Source organism: Lissotriton vulgaris, chromosome 8 (genome assembly GCF_964263255.1).
Source record: "Lissotriton vulgaris chromosome 8, aLisVul1.2, whole genome shotgun sequence".
NCBI classification, from domain to species: Eukaryota; Metazoa; Chordata; class Amphibia; order Caudata; family Salamandridae; genus Lissotriton; species Lissotriton vulgaris.
This window is the reverse complement of record NC_141696.1, coordinates 490,131,620-490,153,686: the sequence shown is the minus strand read 5'-3', so window position 1 is coordinate 490,153,686 and position 22,067 is coordinate 490,131,620.

Here is a 22,067-nt window from a genome sequence, read left to right as displayed (position 1 = left end):
AAATGACAGACACTATACCCCATCACAGTTGATCCCACCACCCGCTTGACCACCATCATCTCTACATTGGTGTACAGGGCTAAGTCTAATGGTTGGATCAGTTATAAGGAAGTGGACTTTCTAATCACCAAGGAACCGAGGATACCATACCAAAAATACATAAGGGCAGCACCCCGGTTCCTGGCCGCCCAATAGTCTCTGGTATAGGCTCACTACTTGAGCCGCTCTCCAAAATCTGTGACCACTTCCTACAGCCAATAGTGAGAGAGACTCCTTCGTTTGTGAGAGACACCACAGATATCCTGAGGATCATTAAAGAGACACAAAACACTGATAAAATAGACCTCCACGTCACACTTGACGTGGAGGCTCTATATACCAACATTCCGCAGAGAGCTACCTTGTCAGTTGTGGAGGTTTCACTGAATGTTTTAAAGTGGTCCTCACCGACTCCTGTATCTTTCATCATGGAGTGCGCTACCCTGGCTTTGACTGAGAATTTCTTTGAATTTAATCAAAGCCAGGGTACTTCAATGGGCTGCATTTTTGCTCCAAGTTTGGCCTGCTTATATGGCAGCATTTGAAAAGGATGTCATCAATAACATCAATAACCAATACCTCAAAAATGTGAAGTTATGGAAACGCTTTATAGATGACATCCTCATCTTTTGGCAAGGGACCCGTTCTACTTGTGAAGCATTTGTGGGGTGGATCAACAACCAGAATGATTATCTCAGATTTTCCCACACTATTTCAGAAACTGCTGTCCCGTTCCTCGATCTGAACATCACACTGGCTGTGGGTTCTCTTAGCACAAATCTGTATAGAAAACCCACTGACCGCAACTGCTTACTTTTATACAATAGCCATCACCCAAGGGCACTAAGAGATAACTTACCCTTTGGCCAGTTTCTGCGTATCAGACACAACTGCAAGACGGTCGCCGACTACAAAAATGAAGCCTGTTCCTTGGCATCCAACCTCAAGGCTAGAAGTTACCGAAAAGGCAAGTGAGGGACTCTATGAATAGAGCTAGTAATAACCCAAGAGAGACACTCCTTGAGGTACACCAAAAATCTACATCCGATACACTGACGTGTGTCACATTGTTCACCCCCGATTCAGCCAGAATCAAGAAAATCATCCTAAAACACTGGGGTATATTAGCGTACAGGTGACCTATGCATACCTAGGCCTAGGTTTGCATACATGAGGACATGCAACCTGAAAGACATTCTGATACACATGAGGCCAAAACAAACCACACCTAACACACAGAGGACCCTGTGGGGACTCCCAGCAGTTACAGGACACCACCCTTGCAGTTCCTGCGCAGTGTGTAAACTCATTTTTGCGGCCAAGGAGATATCTCTCTTGGCCAACTTCAAATGGACACTAAAGAAACACACTAATTGCAACACTAACCATTGCATATACATGATTACCTGCCCATGCAGCTTAAAATACATAGGGATGACCATGCAATCTTTTTAGACCAGGATAACCGAGCAAAAGAGCAACATACGGTGCCAAAGGGTTACCACTAGGCTGTACACACACTTCAAGGATGCTAAACACCCCCCTGATTCACTTTATTGGGTTGTGTTGGAGACACACACACAGATATCCAAGTCATCTTTATTTAGAATTGAGCAGAGATGAGGCAAGATGGTGGTCGCGGCTGAGATCGAGTGAGCTGATCGAGGATGCTCCTCCTTGAGACTCTCCCCTACTAAACCTCTTGAGGAGCATTATGCAATATTTGGTGAGACATGCTGTGGTTGTGGTGATACCAGCTTTCTGAAGTATCTTCGCATGCGGATCAGTGCAGGCAGCAGAGCTCTATTCGGCATCCGTGGAACTCGGGAGGGCGCTACCTGTGGCATTGGCGCTGGCACTGGGGGTTAGCTGAATTCTCTGCTGAAACCCTGGCGGGGAACACTGGGATTGCAATGGCTCAGAAGAATGTCAGTAAGGGCGCCAAGACACGGGGAGCAGTAGCGGCTACACTAGTGGTCTCGACCTCCCCCGCCCCCCCACCTGCCGAAAATGGAAATAAGATTGCTGGGCGAGGCTTTGAGGTTGGAGCGTGCCGGGAGATTGCAGGCTCCTCTCCCGGATCTGCACCCAAGGGAGGCAGCATTGTTCGTAGACTCCAAATTGTTCCCGGAATTTTCAAGAGGCAACAGGGCAAAGGTAAGAGCCGTCCGATTCTGATATGAGTGTTTCTCCGGGGCTCCAGTAATGGTAATATCAGCAACAATATCAGCGAAGAAGTTGAAACAAAACCCCTCAATGCTGCCCGGGTGCGTAACTCCGACAGTAAATAATGAGGGTGTCTTATTGCTTGACGCTGGGGGTTTAGGGGATGAATTACAGTGTAATGACGCTGGCGCTGTGGAGGCAGCTGTTTATCAAGATATTCCATCCCAGAAAGAAGCGCCCATTGTGGTTAATAGTGATGTGGATAACATAAAGGAGGTGGGAGAAACACCAGAGATATCCGAGATCATTAAACTGCCCCTTTTTACATCAGCAGTAGAAATGTTGCCTGTTCATTCCCAGGGGGATGCCCGGGTATTGACAACCAGAATCACAGAAATAGTTGCCAAGAGGATTTACAAAATACGGAAAAGATGGAGAGCTCTGATAAAGACTTAATTAAAGATTTGGATTTTGGGGATTCAGGGGTAAAGTTCTATCTAACTCTTCTGAGAATGAGAGTTTAGGGGGGGATTGGGCAGATGACAAGAGCGATACCAGTAATTACCAGCAGGATGATGAGGAAAGGAGCCTCATTGCATCCATTGCAGAGGACAGTGTGTAAATTAAGGGATGCTGGCAATCCTTTATTGAAAGAAACTTCTGATAAAGCTGGATCACTAGTCTAGGATTACTCGTTTTCCCCACAGCTTGGTGAAGATAGGGGTGCTGGCAGTAATACTGGAGAAACAGGAGACACTGATGTCGCTGGTGCTATGGTAGAAGGGGAAATTACCCTCAGTACTATTTATCAAGTTATAATGGCACACCGGGAAGAGACTAAGTTGGAGGGGCTATCCACTCAGGGTGTTGTACGCAAATTGCCAAACACTGTGCGCCGAGTTACAAAGACCTGCACAGAGATCTCTTCAAGGATTGGGGAAGCTGAGGCAAGGATCTCAGCGATGGAGGACAAAATAGTTCAGCAGAAGGCGACTATAGCTTCTCTGCAATCTTTGAAAGATGATACCAACTGGAAACTCATAGATTTTGAGAACCGTTCCAGACGGAACAACTTACGAATTTTGGGGGTACCGGAAGGGAGAGAAGGCAAAGACACTCGGCAGTATGTCATTGAACTATTTTCAGTAGCCTTCCCCGAACTCAAGCACTGGAAGTCGGAAATAGAACTTCAGAGAGCACATAGGTTCCCATTTCATTTGCGTGGTGGAACAGGGGGGCCTAATGAAAAGCCTAGGGCTATATTGATTTGTCTTAACAATTTTTTGCTCTGGGAATCTTTATTCGATTTGGCAAGGCCTGACAGGAAGAGAGCAGGGAAGGGTTGTGAATTTTTTGTTCGCCCTGATTTTTGTCAGGCCACGGTTCAAAAGAGATGACATTTGCGCCAATTGATTCCACTCTTTCAAGCTATAGGGGCACAGCCCTTTCTGACAAACTCGTCTAAATTGAAAATCATTTATTAAGATAAAACTCAATTTTTCGTTTCTGAAATAGCAGCGAAGGAATTGTTGAGTTCAATATAGATTGAATTTTAGTAATAAGAGAACAGCGTGCGCTTAAGTAAGCTGTGTCCCTATTCCAATGGTCCAGGCGGTATCGTTTTATAGTGGGGGTTTTTTCCCTAGTATTTTTCCTCAGGGGGGGTTGGGGTAGTGTTCATAATCAACTCTCCATCACAAGGGGAGAAAGCTAGTCCTTATGCTTTATTTGGGTGCGGGTAGTGGGAGAGGGTAGTCTTGGATGGGCACGGGTGGGCTTGAGGGTGATGGGGAGGGAAGGTACTTTGGCGATATGTTGATTGTTGGGTATCAAGTTTATGGTACTTTTTTTCATGTCAGGGATAAAAAAAACATTAGGGGCCTCATTTATGAGGCCTCTTGCGCCATCGGAACTTCACTTTTCATGAAGTTCCGTGGCGCAGAAGCCTGCGTGGTATTTATCAGGCAGCAGTACGCCAGTTTTTGTGGTGTACTGCTGCCTGATAAATATCAGTCCCTTTAACGCAGTGTTCTGCGTTAAAGGGGCGTGCAATGGGTGTTGCTGGGGGCGTTCCCAGCAACATCCATGGTTTTTTGACACTGCCCCAGATTTACGAGAAATCGTAACTCTGACACAGTGCCAAAAGCTTACGCCTCCCCAGGGGAGGCGTAAGGGAGGCGCAACAGGGAGAAATGTCTTTATTTCTCCTCGTATTTCCTTTTTCTATGTGTGCTGCATTCTACAGCACACATAGAAAGAGGAAAAGCCTCTTGTGATTAATTTTGTACAGAAAGGTTTCCCTTCCTGTACAAAAATAATCTTCCCCGCAACGCAGGCACCTTTGCCCCATTGTGCAAGGGTGCCTGCGCTGGCGCAGGCAGCCCATTGTGCGCCGGCGCAGGGGAAAAGGACAGGAATGCGCCATATCTTATAGATACGGCGCATTTCTGCCCTTTTCTTTTGCCGTAGGGAAGCGCAGCAGGAAGGCCTGCTGCGCTTCCCTACGGCAAAAAGTCATAAATGAGGCCCTAGGTTTTTTTAAACGTAGCTTAGAGTATGGGCAGAGGAATGATTGACTTAACTGCATAACTATGACTAGTACATTTTATATTTGTTCATGGAACATCTGTGGCTTAAACGATAGAAAGAAAAGGGGGTGATGGCTCAAATTCTGCAGGCGTTGCAGATGGATTTACTCTGCGTACAAGAAACTCATATTATGTGGAATAATCAAAGTGGCTGAACGATCTGGGTATGGAAATACTTGGCTATACACGGCAGAGTTCGACCATCAGAGGTGTGGCACTTTTTTTGGAGATATGGCTCGGGGGTTGTAAACGGGGAAAGGAGGATGTTTTTGGGGTGCAGGGTTATTGTTGTAATATTGGTTAATGATTCCCCAATGACGATATGTTCAATATATGGTCCTAATTTGGATGAGCCAGAGATGATGTACTATTTAAGCATTGAATTAGCGGCAGGGCCATCTCCGTTAATCCTCTGTGGGGATTTTAATCTTCATTTGGAGGGAGAATTCGATATTACTACCAACCGTTTAAATGAGGGGGAAAAAACTAAAGTGTTTAAAGCCGCTAGAGGTCTAGTTAAAGATTTTGGGTTGATGGATGTATGGTGCATTCATAGTAAGGGTGTCCCAGGCAAAACTTTTTATTCGGCTCCTCATAAAAAACATGTGCGCTTGGATTACTTTTTCATATCGGCCGAAAAGGTAGCAAGTGCTAAGATAGAGATTAAACCCAGGATCATTTCGGATCATAACCCAGTTGTATTAGAATTGGACCTTAGCTCTAGGCCCCAGCCAAATGCATGGACTTTTGAGCATAAACTCCTATTGGATCCCGTATATTGTGAGCATATGCGTAATTGGATTGAGGAATTTAAAAAAAACTATTGTGGTACCTCTTCGGATCGTATTGTTTGAGACACATTTAAAGCCGGGGTCCAGGGGGAAACATTATGCTATTCTATAGGTAAGCAGCGCAAAATTCGGGGAAAAATTCAGGATGGGATGAATAAGTTAAGGTTATTGGATATAGAACTTATGGAGAAGGTAATCAGGCACCAAAACATGAATAAAACATTAAAAGGCATTGCAATTCAAAAAATGAATATATATCAACACTTTGCATTGAAACTAGATACAAAAATGGCCATGCATTGGTCTGAAATTTATGAAGCAGGTGAAAACTCTGGTAGGATCCTAGCAAAAAGATTACATCAGAAGGAAATTTCTAATAGGATCAATAGGATTCAGGATTGCCTTGGCCAGATACAGGATACCCCAGGCGAAGTGCTTAATGTGTTTCACAAATTTTACCACAAATTATATTTGGAAGACGAAACAATAGAGTCAGAAGAGAAAATGAAGGAATTTAGTTCTGATATCGAAATTAAAAAACTCACACAAAACCAAAATGAGGAATTAGCAGCATATACAACCTGGGAGGAAGTGGAGGGGCAATAATGTCACTTGCACCAGGAAGAGCCGTAGGCCCGGATGGCACCCCCTTTGAATTTTATAGGATATTTCGACAAGTTTTAAGACCAGAACTTATGTCGTTGTTCTTGGCTGCTCAAGGTGGAACTGCGCCAGAGTCATGGTGGAAAACTACCATTATTGTTTTTAAAAAAAAAAGGATAAGCCTGATTTGCTTTCATCATCATATAGACCAATTTCATTGATCAACTCAAAGATTTTTTTCTAAGATTATTGCTCATCGCTTTGGATTGGTCATTTCTGCTCTAGTCTCTAATTTCCAGCAGGGGTTTATCCCAGGAAGGGATACTGCTGATCACGTGAGACGAGTAATATCCCTCCTGGACTGGGCCCAGGCTACTGAATCCGCATTGGGGGTGATCCTGTTGGATGCTGAGAAGGCATTCGTCAGGGGCTCCTGGCCATATATGTGGGATGTTCTGTGATTGAAGGGATTCTGCCCTCAGTTCTGCCAAGCAGTTAAGACACTTTATATACGCCCAGAAGCCACCATACGAATATCTGGACAGGAGTCAGGGTCATTCAATATTAGCAGAGGCACAAGGCAAGGGTGTCCGTGCTCCCTTCTTTTATTTGCATTATATATTGATTTTCTTTTTAATAAACTAAACCAGCACACAGATATTAAGCCAGCCCATCTTCGACATATGGAGTATAGAGTGTTGGCGTGTGCTGACGACATAGTCGTAGTCACGAGTGACATAGCTACTGCGCTTCCTGCATTTAAGGTATTGGCCAACCAGTTTGGGTGTTTTTCTGGCTATAAATTAATTATATCGACAACTCAATTTCTTTATTCAGGTTCTGACTCCCCGGCAAACCTGGCAATAGTCCCAGAAATAACATATCTGGGAATTAAAATTACATTGTCGGTCAGAAACATTCCGGAATTGAACATGAACCCAGTGTTGGAGAAGGTGAATGCAATCTTGGGGAGGCTGGACTATCTTCACCTATCCCTTCATGGGAGATGTAATGCATTAAAAATGCTGGTCTTACCGATGTTTTTATACATGTTCAGAACAATCCCTTTAGAGTTTTCTTCGTTGTGTTTTAATAAATTAGAGCGGATTTGCTGGAGATTTTTGTGGGGTATCGAAGGCAGAGAAGGGCATTTAAGAAGATGATGCTGCCTAGACACCGTGGGGGGTGGGGTATCCCACATTTTATGATATATTATTGGGCAGCAATGAAGCAATATATCAGTGCTTCGGTAGTCGGGATAAGGCTGAACTTATGCAATACCATAGACTATCAATTTACGAATTTGGGCTGGGCGAGGAGACTAATGAGTTTCTAGTCAAGGTAATTGAACCTAGCTATTTAAATGAAACAAAATTCAAGATACTTAAGGCTGCCTATTTAGTCTGGAAGCAAATCAAACGTAAGATACGGGTCTTAAATTTGAATGCCTACGCCCCATTTTCAGCTTCTGCGCTGCTTCCAATAATTTTTCGAGATCAAGTGTCAAATAAATGGGGCTTAAAAGGAATATGACGCTTAGGGGATATGTGTGATGAGGGCCAATTATTATCATTTTTAGACCTACAGGAAAAATATGGATTAGGTAAACACGAGTTCTTTAAATATCTCGAAATTCGTAGTTTCTTTGCTCGGCTGAGGTCAGGAAATGGACAACAGTTTGTAAAGATTCCTTTAATTGAAAATATGAAGAAAAAAAAACACCAATTGGTCAATTCTATCAACAATTAATGGTAACATTTTCTGATGATTTAGATTATTGGAAAATAAAATGGGAAAATAAATTGAGTGTTGAGGACATTAATATAAAAAAAATATCTCGAGCTTGCTAATCAAGTTTTAATGACGGGAAAAATCTGCAGTCAACATCATATGGCCCTTTATGATCTATATTATACACCAAGGAAGATTTTCACATGGGGGGCAACTGTTGGAGTTAAATGTAACAGGTGTGGCTTATATGCAGCAGATTCAATACATATGTTTTTTTTCATGTCCTAAATTAGGGCAATTTTTCAAGGAAATTGAGTCATTTTTGGGATTAATAATAGGATTCCCTGTGACAATAACAGGTAAATTAGTCCTAATTGGGGTTGGGTTCGGATAGAGTGGCTAATACTAGATCTAGAGCAATAGTCTCTTTTTTATTTATAAGTATGGCAGTGGTACGTGATTGTATCACAAACAATTGGATTGGCCCTGATCCATCCATCTTAATGAATTGGCGTTCAAGACTGCTAGCAATGTACAATCTGGAGCTATCAATTTATAAAACTAAAGGGAGAAGGAAAAGAACTATGGGAGTGAAGATTTGTCTCCCAATATCAGAATAATTTTAATTTAATAAATGTAATTGATTAATTGAAGTACGAAGCTTGTATAAATAATGAGTTGTTGTTAGGGAAACTCTGCCCAACTATAAATCTGACAATTTTTTTCTTGCTTTATGTGTGTTGCCTATGACATTTTATTTATCTTGGTTTGAACTGTATCATCATTTTATGTTGCCATCAGTAATTATGTTGCCTTGTCTAAAAAAAAGGGATACAAAACACTTAATGAAAATATATATTTTTTAAATAAAAATGAGCAGAGATGGGTCCACAGACTTTCGACCCATAGTATTGGGCTTATGATGATATTCCTTGGGGTTCACTCATCTAGATCGTATCCAGGTAATGGTAGTGCAAAACATAGACGTCTGTACCTCATGGACTCAGTGCACCTACTGTATTTAATACCTTCTGTTTTGTGCTTCATCTAGAATCCCACACACCAGTCTAGTGCCCTCTGGCACGTGGCGCAAATACTGACGTTTGCCTAGCACACTAGTCATAATGTAGATCATTCCGGTGTGCGCTTTGTTCCTACTCCCCATATGGATACACACCTACACTTACTCCAGCACTCAAGAGGTAATACTACAGATGGAGTGTGTGATAGCCATACTGCCTTCTGGTCAACGCGACTCTGCTTTACCCTAAAGGTACGCGCTTGTTCATGCAATCGAGTAGATTGGGGTAATTGACCATCCCAAGATGGCCGCGCCAACTACTCCAGATCAGGTCGAGATCGCTACTATGTAATTCAAGCATCACAAGATCACACACATATCTAATCCCCCGTTCGCACAGAACTGCATGACTGTAGCAGCTACGTGACTTATGCAACGACGAAGTTACCGCCATTGCATTAACATGACACACAAGATTACACTCTTTTTAAGACACATCTTGAGACATCTGTATGTAAGATGCGGCAGCACCATAATTGCATGCCCTTTGCAGCATGTTGCACCCTACCGACCTCAGGTTAGCCAGCACCTATTGGCATTCACCATTGATCATTGACTGAGTACTCTATCCACACTCAAAGGTACTTTGCCATCTCCAGATGGCCGCAACATCAACTGCTCACCCTACACTACACGCATTCATGCACCCAAACCTTACGAGACTACTCATCTTCACGAGACCCCTCCCACGCTGATCACGACCGGTTGCTACATCTGTGCTGGATTTACGGCACTGTGTACCATCCCGGTTTCCGGCGGCAGGGTAGGTCGCAGACGGAGCGGTCTTGGACGCTGGTGAGTAGATACTCGTTGTTTCCAGGCTTGGACACCCAGGATGACTAGGACTATAACGGAGGTCAGTCGACATTGCGGGGCTACTTGAGGTACCGGATTTACATCTGGCACTCCCCCCTCGTGACCATTAACCCCCGTGCTCTTCTCTCTCGTTATACCGGCCCACACGGCTGTTGGTGTGACTTGTTGGTGGGCATTTGAGATAGGTTCTTGCGTCAAAACTCCCACCAACGTTTACGCTGCACAGTGGTAGTGCCCATGTAGACTCGGTTTACACTGGATCAAGGTTGGGCTAAAGGGGCTAGGCCAATACCTCCTGGACCTTTGCTCTTTGCTTACTACTCACTAAAGGGTCCAGCCACCTAGCCGTTTTCTGGTTTGTGTAACATTAAGTTTTTTGTTACATCCAGTTGCTTTTCTTTCCACTTACACAGGACCCAAATTGGTGTCCATTTTGACCGCCGGATACTGTTGCAGTCATCACTAGACAACAGTAGAGGTGAGCTAGGTTCCTGTCTTGGCCGTTATGTTAGTTTTAACTGCTCTATTTGGATGCCTCCATCTTGAGCCCTTGGTTTTAAAATTATAACTTCTGTGCATGAGAGTCCTTACCTTACCTTTTAATCTTATTCTCACCCATCTCACGGTGGTGTGTCTGTGAGTGTGACTATATTATTCACCAAGCACACGTGCCATTACGGCACCTTAAGAAAAGGTCTATGAGATATGCGTCATGTACAGCGGTTGCATTCCTCTATAAACACGATTTCCTTTTTGGTTGCAGGTTATTGACCCGAGTACGTGGTATGTAGTTTTTCACTTATCGCGTTGTGTACATAGCTGTGAGAAGTTGGCCTGATATATGATGTCTCCAATTCTGGGGGCACCTTGTATCAGTCCAAACAACCCTTATGGTGTCAGGTTGTAAGTCAACCTTATAGACAAGCTATCCTAATGGTAGCATGGACTAAGCAGCCTTAAAGGCTTAACTCAAGAGGTCGTGTTAAGCAAGCTGTTTTACCAATCACAATCCTGTAATATCAAATGAAAGGACACCACACAAGTTATATATTTTAAAAATATATGTATTTATTACTAGAATAATCCTCTATACTCTTTATGAGTCTAGAGGCACAAGCGTTTAAACAAAAGCACAGTATAACATATGAAAGTTGCACAAATATGGATGAGGCCGGGGGCCACGCAAACCATATATTAAAAAAGTGGTATAAGAGATACCAATCGAACAGTGGTTAGGCCTAGGGCCTAGGGCCTAGGGCCTAGGGAATCGCTGGGACCAATCGGGACTAGCAATGCTGAAGTCGGGAAAAGCCCGCGGGAATCGGGTGCAGAGCTTAAAGCACACACATGCACCAATGCAAAGTCAATGGTGCGTAAAAGTTACAAAGTTACTGTTAAAGGAGACTTCCGACTGACCTAGAAGGACAAAACTTTAGACACATATACTAGAGGTGTGTACCAGTGTAGGAACACTGGCGTTGCTGAGTTACCTCACCCACAGGAAGCGGGTGCACGGGTGCAAAGTAGTGTTGGGTTTCGTCACGCAGGTCGATGGTGCCTGAAGATGAAGATGCTGCAGGCGTCGTGAAGAGAAGTGTCCGGTGTGATCCAAGGGTGAATCGAAGATGTAGATGGCCTGAAAGCAGAGGGGACAGAGTCTGGGTCACTCAGCAGTGACCAGGGTGGAACCAGGAAGGAACCAGGCGATGTCGGGCGCAATCAGGTCGATGTTGAGAAGCTTATCTCCGCTGCCACGTGGACTCTGGGGCACCGAGGATGTCCAGGAGTGGATCACGAGCTGTCCCACAAAGGCTCTCGCTGTCGGCGGTGTCGGCTTCCGGATCGGAGCAAATAAACCTTGGCAAGTGCAACCCGCGCAGGACTGGAAGATCGCTTCTTTCTCTGACTAGCAAAGTCAGAGAGGGTGCTCCTTTTCAGGGGAGCGAGGGCCAGTCCAGAACAACCGGACTGGCAGTGTAAATTTGAAGGTTTGTCGGTTCTGGGGCCACAAGCCAACGGGCAAGTGACCGGACCAACGCGTTGAGCCAAAAGTTGCAGAAGGGCCCCACGCAACACTCGGTGAGTGTAGAGGGGTGAGCTTCAGTGCAGGAGTTGCTCAGGGCTGGGGCTTCTCAAACCCCAATGCACAGCTTCGAGGGTGCCTCGGGAGCTGCACGGTCAGCGCATTGTGGTCTTTCCAAGATGGGGGGCCCCACGCTTCAGGTCGCCTCCACGGGTCTCAGCTCTGCAGGGACTGTGGATCGGGCTGTTAGAAGGCAGGCACGCTGGATCTTGTCGATCTTTGTCGCTCGAGTTCCTGCGGGAACTGCAACAAAGCAAACGTCGAGGTGCTGGATGGTACCTATTTGCACAGGGTGGCCACTCCTTGACCACAAGGGAGATTCTTCAGTCTTCTACGTCGAGTAGGATGTCGAAGGGTCCAGAGTTTTGTTTCATAAGTTTCAGTCAGGATAATCTGAATGCTTTGGCACTGCTCCCACTCTTATACCAATCTAGTGGGCTGGATTACCTGCTAGGTCCCTCCTATGGGTGGGACCCAGGAAGGGGGTGGTTACACCCCTTTCTCTTTGTCCAGGGTCGCGCTGGGACTGGGGATGGTGAGCCCCAGAACCGGTTTGACCGGATTATGCAAGGGGAAGCCTTGTGCTCCCCAGGCAGTGTCTGGTTTCTTTCAAACCTCCCTGCTACAATCCACTATCTCCTGTCTGGGGTGGTGTGACACCTCCCTGTGACAGGAAACCCTTTGTCCAGGCCTCCTCGGCTGAGTTTCGGTCAGCAGCAGGAGGTCAGACCCCGTGTCTGTGGCAGAAGTGTCCATTTTGTGATGCTGAGGCTCTTTTAAAATCAACCGCGTTTTAGTAAAGTAACATGTCTTCTCCCTCTAGAGGGGTGGAATGCTATCCCCGTCGACAGGACTGTCGAGGCGATAGTATTCCAAATCGTATGACACCTTACACGACATGTTTTGATAAAGCCAAACCAAAGTTAACATATAACCGCGATGGATTATAATGCACTTAATAGTATATGGTATGGCATTATCCCGGAACAGCTAAGGGAATTGGTCCCGACAGCTGCAGACAGGCTCAGCTCATGCTAGACACCATCTCACATAAAACCAAGTACTCTGCCTCCAGGATTGTTAAGGCCTGCCATAGGAGTGATTGATAGGTATATATGCGTCCAGATATAGGTTTAGATATAGGTATACTATATCTAAGCAAGGGGTGATTACACCAACTTGCCCCAGCTGAGTGATCAGCCAGTTGTGTCGATTTAAGTACCAGCCAGGGGTGGCAAAAGATATGCTGCAGCCCATGGGAGGCCTTGTTGGCACCTATGCCCTGAGCACCTATAGTGCATGGTACAGGGGCTGACAAGGAGTCCAGTTCCAATTGTGGTATGTACCTATAGTACATGTATGTGAATTTAGAGAGAGAACAGCAGGCTGGGGTCTGATTAGCAGGCCCACAGCCTCATTAAGTCGAAAACCAGTGAAGCAAAAAGCAAACATTTGGGGTGACCATAGGATAGCAGACCCTACTCTCCTACAATAGCATTCAAGACAAATTACTGCTGGTAAACTCGCTGGTAAGGGCACTCAATATATCCCCAGGGAATAGTACTCAACTTACAAGTCAGTGTTGCTGCTAGGTGAGAAAGAAGGTGGTTACCAGACTACCCTCAAGAAAACCACACCTGGTGTGGAAATACCGGCTACAAAACGGGGGATCACACCTGCGCTCCAATTATCTAAATTAGGGTAAACCTAGTACAGGTTCAATAATCAGTAGAATCGCACATCGTAAAGTTATAACATATAACAGAATTATAACAATAGTGTCTTGACCACAAGTAACTGGTCAAAAATGGACAGTGTTCATTCCTCCAATTCTGGTCAGAAACTTCAACACATCCAAAATCAAAAGTTCAAAATTATTGTCCACAACTGTATGTCTGATCGTACTATTCTTCTTTATTCTTGACTTTTGTTGCTTGATGTATCAAACTCCAATACAGTCAATTCACAGCCAACACGTGTTTCGTCTGGCCTGATACAATGGCCAATGACTTCACCAGGACTGTGTTATAAACATCAAATAAATATATATCAGTACACTATTATTATTTACAAAGTTTTTCTTAGTAACCGAGGGTAGATAAAGATAGTAAAGATCCACCTAGTATGTACCAGTGTTAAGAGGAATATAACAGAAAGTATACTACGCAACCAGGGTCATAGGGACTGACAAATCTATCACTTTGTATCTATAAAGACTGGTGTTTATGTCAACTAATACGTAAATGCGTTCACATGTAACAGCAAACACGTTGTAAAATACGCTGTTTTCTTGTTTCTTTTTTCTCTCTGCCGGTGATCACCTGACAGGTCTACTACAGATATGGGAAGAGTGGGCGAGTTTCCTTTGGGGTTTACACATACAGGGAGATAGTGCTTTTTTAATGGGAGTCAGTTGATGAGACTTGTTTTATATTTATTAACCCCCAGGCCAGCTATGACGAAGATTTAGCCCGAGGTAAGACTAACTTATATAGTATGTCAGATGTGGAACAGCAGGCAGATATTTCCTGTCTTGAGTATTTACAAATATTGTTTTTCTCATGCAGACCGTTAAGACTTACTGGAACACTTCCTTACTTAATAAATAACAGAATAATAAAAGAAGACGACCCGGTAAGGTTGAACCACAGGGAGACTTCAATAACCGCAAATATTTTAGATAACCAGAACATAACTGATAAACCCAAATCTTTTACTGCAGGTTAATATTACCCCGCGTCCAACTAGGAGCCGATTGTATTGTTCATTCCCTATTACCTTTGGGAACTGATGATGAGAGATATATATTATTGGTAAGTTTAGATGGAATTGTTTTCTACTACAATTATTTCATATGGACTAGAGATTACTTTAGTACTGGACTATATGTGTAGTTCAGCTAGAACAACTACTTACCTGATTTATTTTATTACTCAGAGGACATGATGATCGCTGTCTTAGTCTAAGAGGATGAGATGAATCTTCTGTGAACTAGATCTTGGGCAATAAGGTGTGCACAATGGTGACCCTGGTGGCGTAGTGAGGAAACAGAAATTTTATGTGGTCAGTGTGTCCCCCCTCGCACCCTATCCACGTACCCATGCTCCATGTATGTTCATGTTATCATATAATTCCCTTCCCGTGCCTGTCATAATAATGCCCCTGCATTTCCGTCTAATGTTAGCATGTCAGCTATTAGGCCTTCCATGAATGAAACGTTAATTCTGCACTGAGGCCTACGTTGCCAATGCATTTACATGGTACACGTTTAAATATCGAGAAGCACACGTTTTTGTGGCCCAGCCGAGCCAGGCCCTGAATTCAGGCTCCGAGCCTCTTCTGTCTCTGAAAAGCTGCAGTTTAGGTATGCATCCCTGACCTCTCCCTTACTCCCTGCCCAGCCGAGAGGTGCCCGGCCTGGCCTGCCTGCCAAGACGGTATTTTGCCTACAGTTATCTGCTCAGCCTCCGCAAAAACACATTCCGGTCTAGTGAAATAGGTAAACATTTTCCGCCTGCAGAGCATAGGGCCTAGCCTTCCTGTCTCCATGCAAGTGATTTACTGATCCTGTTGCCATAGTAGGCCCATGGCCCCCACGCAATGCACGAAGAAATATATGCACACACTAGCATTTAGTGTTGAACGACTTCTGCTCGAGAGACCTTTACTTCATACAATACATCTTCCAAACACAAGATATCAGATATGCCAGAAGTGCAGGTCGTTCTGACATCCCAGACTCCAGACTCCTCTGCTAGTGCTAAAGTCAACCCCCCAGCTCTCCCCAGTTACACGTCAATTTGACGTCATGATCAGTTGCGCGCACATGCAGGGTAAAGGTTTCTGCTGACCCTGCAGACCTTCTCTATGCATCCACCCACCTGTGACACTCCTATGACTCATCAAGTGAACACCCACGTGTATGCCTCCTTACACGCCTTGATTGACTTGGTAGTCTTTCGTCGTTTTCAGTTGGAACGTCTTATACGTTCTAATGACGCTATCACGTCACGCCTGGATCTGACACAGCGGTTCGGTGTGGCGGCGGTAACGCTACGAGGAAAGCACCCAGCGTTGATATTTAAAACGGAACGGGGATTCCAATCTAACGCCTGAAGGATCCCAAGCCAACTTCGTGCGATGCCCGGTTAAACACGCAAGTGTCCGGGGACGTTCTGTGTGAATTGTGTCTGCATTCATAATTGGGAATATCTGAGACAGACGCCGCCCCACCCTTGTTGGGTGTTTCACTACGGTCACCCATATTTTACGTCCATCCCGGAGCAGGAGGACGGAGGCCACCCATTAGTAATTTGTGGGTTACACTCTGAGAATTCTACGGTACAAAGCTTGTGCTACATCTGTCCTGAGGAAGACCCGCAGGTCGAGGCTCCCACTTGCCCTTGCACCAAAAGACGGGTCGAAACGTCGACGCCCCCCCTTTTTATGTGCAAATAGGACCACTCCTCAACCAAATCATTATACATGTGATTTATGACTGTATAAATGAAAAAATAGTAGTAATCAACTGTGGTCTTTTGCCAAACAAGCTGAATCTTTTAAAACAGCTGCAATACATCGGAATTGTTTAAATTTCTCTCACTTGTCACAATTTTTCTTGAGGCTTACACCCCTTCTCCACAATCACTACCCTGCCTTTTCTTTTTCTTGCACTTCTTTAGAAGCAGATTGCTCTTCTTTTTACCGTTAGTAAGAAAAATGTATATAAATGTATAAATGTATATAAACATCAAGCCTAAATGGAGTAATTTATTAAACTCCCCCACTTTTTTCAAATAATCCGTTGGGTTTTGTGTCAGGTATTTTGTGTTTGATGCTGGAAGAAGCATCACTGATTGATTGATTCAACAGAGCAGTTCAATTCAAGAAGCTCACTAAAATAATCAACTATGTGTATACTTTGTTTGTTGATGTAAAATTAATTCGGTTTGGACCACTGTTTCCTTATAGCATTGACTACCCAGGTCCTTGAACCGTATTGGGTTACCCCATTCCAGTAATGGTACTTAGATTTATGGGCAGATTACACGAAGGATCTGGAAGAGAAATATAGATGGCCTGTCTCAGGGACATGGGATGCTGATTGCATCATGAGAGTAGAGGAAGTACTGTGGAAAAAGAAAGCCAGACAATCCCAGAAAGATGCCATAGAATTGTGGCGTAAAGAAGCGCATAGAAGAACAGAGAAAGAAATTCAGAAAGCAGAGAGAAGTAGAGAAGCAGCAGAAAAAGCCAAAGAAAAAGAACTACTAGAAGAAGGTGAACGGGTTAAAGCAGAACAATTAGACAGACAAAGAAATGCCCTTATTAAAGGCATGTATCCCCTCCTCGCCGAGGGCCTACCTAAAATGACCCCGGAAGTACCCAGTAACTTGCCGCCACCACTGATCCCGAATAAACTCCGTAGTTATAAACAGACCGCAGCGGACATTTTTCTTTCCTCCTATTTAGATGACGCTGCTCCAGAATATGTAAATGTAACTCCTCCCAACCCTATCGTTCCTGACAACCCTACTAATCCTCCTACTAATCCTCCTGGCACCGTCCCTACCAATCCTTTTCAATCGCAACCACCCGCAACACAAGATCGACCCGCATTACCAGCAGCAGCACTGGCAGTAAAAACCGACTCGAGCCAAGGCGACTCAAGTCTAGGAGCAGCGGGAAGAGGCCCCTCCACCCCACCACAAATAAAACGATCACTACGAGATTTAGCATTACAACACACGCCAAAACCAGCGACATACGCAACCCTTAGACAGTTCCTTACTGATTGTATATATGATCCAGTACCCGGTGAGGGTCCAATGCTCATATATTCAATACGTTTAAGACGCGTTGCAGACTATTTGATTACTTTACCAGATATGAGAGAACACTTAGATAAAATATACCACTTCATTAGAATGGGGGAGGGACCAGAAAGTATTCACGAGGCCATGGCACATAGAAAAGTGGAGCTACAACGTATGCTCTTACAGTTTTTGGTTAATTGTTTGATCAGGGAACGAGACCAGCCAGATAAGGAGTGACAACATAGCTGTTGGTAAACATGATAAACAGAGTTGTGTAGAAGCAATGTACAGGAAAATACGTAAAGAAATTCTTGAGATACACAAGAAAGAACAAGCCGAGAAGGAAGCCGAGAAAGAGGATGACGAAATTTCAGAGGACGATGATATAGTAACAGGGGAAACAAGTAACATACATTACGTAGGTAGGGCAAGACCGGTTGATAGACCCATACGCCTAGAATACAAGAAACGCTCTCTCTCTCCAATACCAGAAAGATATTCTCTTGAACACATATTCCAAGCCACTGACTAAGCACTGAAAAAACGAGTAGGGAGTAGTGAACTTAGTACTATGCATGAACAGGAACTAGCCCGGTCAGCAGTCCAATGGGCTGGCAATTCTAACATATATAAGGATGACATAGTAGCGCCAACATTTTTGAGTCTTCCCCCAGAAGAACAGCGTTTAGCTGGTATTTACATGATTCAACATCTCATCACACTGTACGAGAGTCAGCATTCTGATCCAGGTCCCCTATATAAATTATTGGACGATTTACTCCTAGCAAGATGGAGAGGCCTAGGCACCGAATTAATTAATGTTATTTTAGAACAACGACATAAATACATGACTTTCCTGACCCCACACCTTGGGGCATATTATCAAGGGGGTTTATCTCCGCTTATTTGGCTTTAAAAGCCAAGAAAGCGGAGATAAAATTATCTCCCTATTACCAAGCTGCCGCTAACACCAGTTAGCTACAGCTAATAGGAGATAGCGACCATCTTGGGCCCCGCTTTTCATGTCAGTGATATTTATCACTAATGACATGCAAAGTGGGCGTGCCAAGATGTTAGCGACTGGAAACAGTCGCTAACATCGCTATCTCCTATTACCAACTTTTGGAGATATTCGCGCTAAGCGCGAATATCTCCAAAAGCTAACACCTGCCCTGAGCAGTTCTTAGCCATGTTATCCAATGGGAGGTGGATAACATGGCTAAGAGCATTTGCTCGATAATGCATGAATATCGCTGACTTTTCAGCGATATTCATGCATTGCGGCAGTTTTTTATCGCATTTGCGATAAACCTTGCTAATAGCAAGGTTTATCTGCGATAAAAATCGCCGATATGCGGCGATAAGTTTTGTCTCTAAACAAGTTAGAGACAAAAATTATCGCTAGTTGTTGGTAATATGCCCCTTTGTTCCTGCCCCACACCGAGAAAGAAAGACCTTTTACATAGACAGACAGAATCCCTTACGAGAGGTCCATCCCGTTAGAACTAACGCGGGTGTACTTCAACGAGTATACGTTTACACACCCTTGACGAAAATGGAATTATTGGAAATGAAAAAATTACTACCCTGTTACGATAAAGACCCAGCAGGGTTCCACGGTGAATTAAAAGACATGCTCCGTATGGGGGAGTATACATATGCTGATACGATTAAAATGTTGAAAGTCCTGTTACCAGCAGGCATTTACGAAAAACTGAAAGAAAAAGAGTGGGAGGTGGGAGAGAAAAAGATTAACTGGGCAGAATTAGAAGACGAAGATAATACACGAACCCCTGGTACTGGTCTTGGGGACAAAGCTAAAGAATTACCCGAGCTATTGATACAGGTTTTGCAGAGATTATTGACTACTAAAAAGGAAGATTGGGATGCTATTTCAGCCTGCAAACAGAAACAAGATGAAGACACTAGTGATTTTTATTCTAGATTTGAAAAATGTTTTCTTATTAATAGTGGCCTGAAGACAAGTAGTGAATCATACCCACATCTTTTTGTGACCAAATTAGTAGAGAATTCCTTACCACAGATCAAAAATAGAGTACTGAAGGTCGAGAGTACCTGGCAAGCTAATAGCCCTTCCCAAATGTTACAAATGTTACAGTACCACCAGAACCGAATCAGAGAAGAACAGGAACACGAAAAGAGACGCATGAAAGATACGAAAATGAAAGTACTAGTTGCACAATCAGTTCCAGCCGCCGATGGTCAGAGAAAGGGCGCGGCACCTGTCAAAGGGAACTGCAACTACTGCAAACAGCCAGGTCACTATATAAATGAATGTGCTGTCCTGAAACACAATATAGCTACAGGCAAGACGAAAGAAAGACCGCGTCCTCCTAGACAGGAACACATCCCGCAGAACACGCAAACTCCACAGAACGCGCAACAGACAGTAGCTGTACCCCAACCCATTGCTGCCACACAACATGTCACACAACAAATGTACCAGTATGCACAGTCAGACTACCCAGATTATCAACAGTACTCATGAAACAGCCTAGAGAGGGAGGTTGGCTTGCCCCTTATTGAGGTTCCTGTAGATCAAGAGGGTCCCTATGTACATAGTCATGTATTGGGGAAAGACAGAAAATTCCTGATTGACACAGGGGCGAGCAGAACTACCATCAGTCACGACGAGGTCCCAGGGGCACCCCTCTCAGGCTCACAGAATATTTCCCTGGGATTTTCAGGAAAGCCTATTGTTAACGAAGTGTCATAGCCAGTTTCCCTAGAAGTTGGTCCATTGTCCCGCACTACAGACTTGTTGCTTACGAAATCATGTCCAGAAAACTTGCTTGGTATAAAAACGTTGAAAGAACTAGGAGCAGTGATTTGTTGTTCTCCGGAAGGAGTGAGATTGTTTTTACGTGATTTTAAAGGACATTATGTGTTGAGAGATTTTGACCCCAGACTTCAGAATGTACCACAGCATTTATGGGCACAAGGTCCGACTGATGTAGGTTACATGCACATTACACCATACCGTGTCACACTCAAACAAGGAGTTGTACTGCCACGAATCCGACAATACAAGCTACCACCTGAGGCTGTAGTAGCCTTACTGAAAATTGTTGACGAACTCATTGCACAAGGAGTGGTTGTAGAAACTGACTCCAATGTATGTAATTCCCCTATCATTCCGATTCTTAAACGAACTGACCCGAATTCACCACCGGTTTACAGATTAGTGATTGACCTCCGAGAATTGAACAAATGCATAATACCCCAGTACCCAGTGGTCCCAGACATTTCTTCATTATTGACTGCTATTGATTCCGAAGCTGCGTTTTTTACTGTAATTGATCTCAAGAACGCCTTCTTTAGTGTCCCAATCCATCCGGAAAGCCAATACCTTTTCGGATTCTGTTTAAATGGCCGAAGCTTCAAATTCGCGAGAGCTCCTCAAGGGTTCACAGAAAGCCCTAGTATTTACAGCCAAGCATTGAAAAGACAACTAGACAGCATTCACATGCCTACTGACACTGCACTGCTCCAATACGTTGATGATCTTTAGATCACAGCAAGGACAGAACGAGACTGCGAACGTGCATCACTGACAGTCTTATACTACCTGGCAGAAAAGGGACACAAGGTGTCCCCTTCAAAGCTGCAATTCTGTGCACAGCAAGTTGTGTACCTTGGTCACTTGCTGTCCAAGAGGGGTAGACAGCTGACACCTGACCGCATTCAGTTAATCGCACATCTTCCACAGCCCAAGACACAAAAGGAAGTACGGGCCTTTATTGGCCTCACTTCTTACTGCAGACAATGGATTCCTCAGTCCGCATGCCTAGCCAAACCACTCATACAGTTGACATCACAGGAGGCAGCGACTTCGACTGTCCTCCCTTGGACTCAGGAACATACACTTGCTTTTGATGAACTGAAGAAAGCTCTATGTCAAGCACCAGTTTTAGCGACACCATGTTACAGTAAACCCTTTACGCTGTTTGTCACTGAACGCGATGGCACAGCATTATCTGTTCTTACACAAGATCAAGCAGGAAAACACAAGCCTTGTGCTTACTTTTCTAGTACATTGGATCTAGGGGCCCAGGCCCTGCCTGCGTGCCTCAAATCAGTTGCAGCAACAGCTCCAGCAATCAGACAAAGCAACTCCATAGTGTTAGGACATCCCCTGACAGTACAGGTTCCACACTCAGTGGAAGTTCTCTTGAACAGGACACAGACACAACACTTGACCATAGCGAGACTAACAGGATATGAATTGACATTGTTCCAGCCACACATAGAGATCAGACGATGCAACACTCTTAACCCTGCTACACTTTTACCCTCGAGCACAACAGACCCTGCATTTTTAAATTTTTAAAT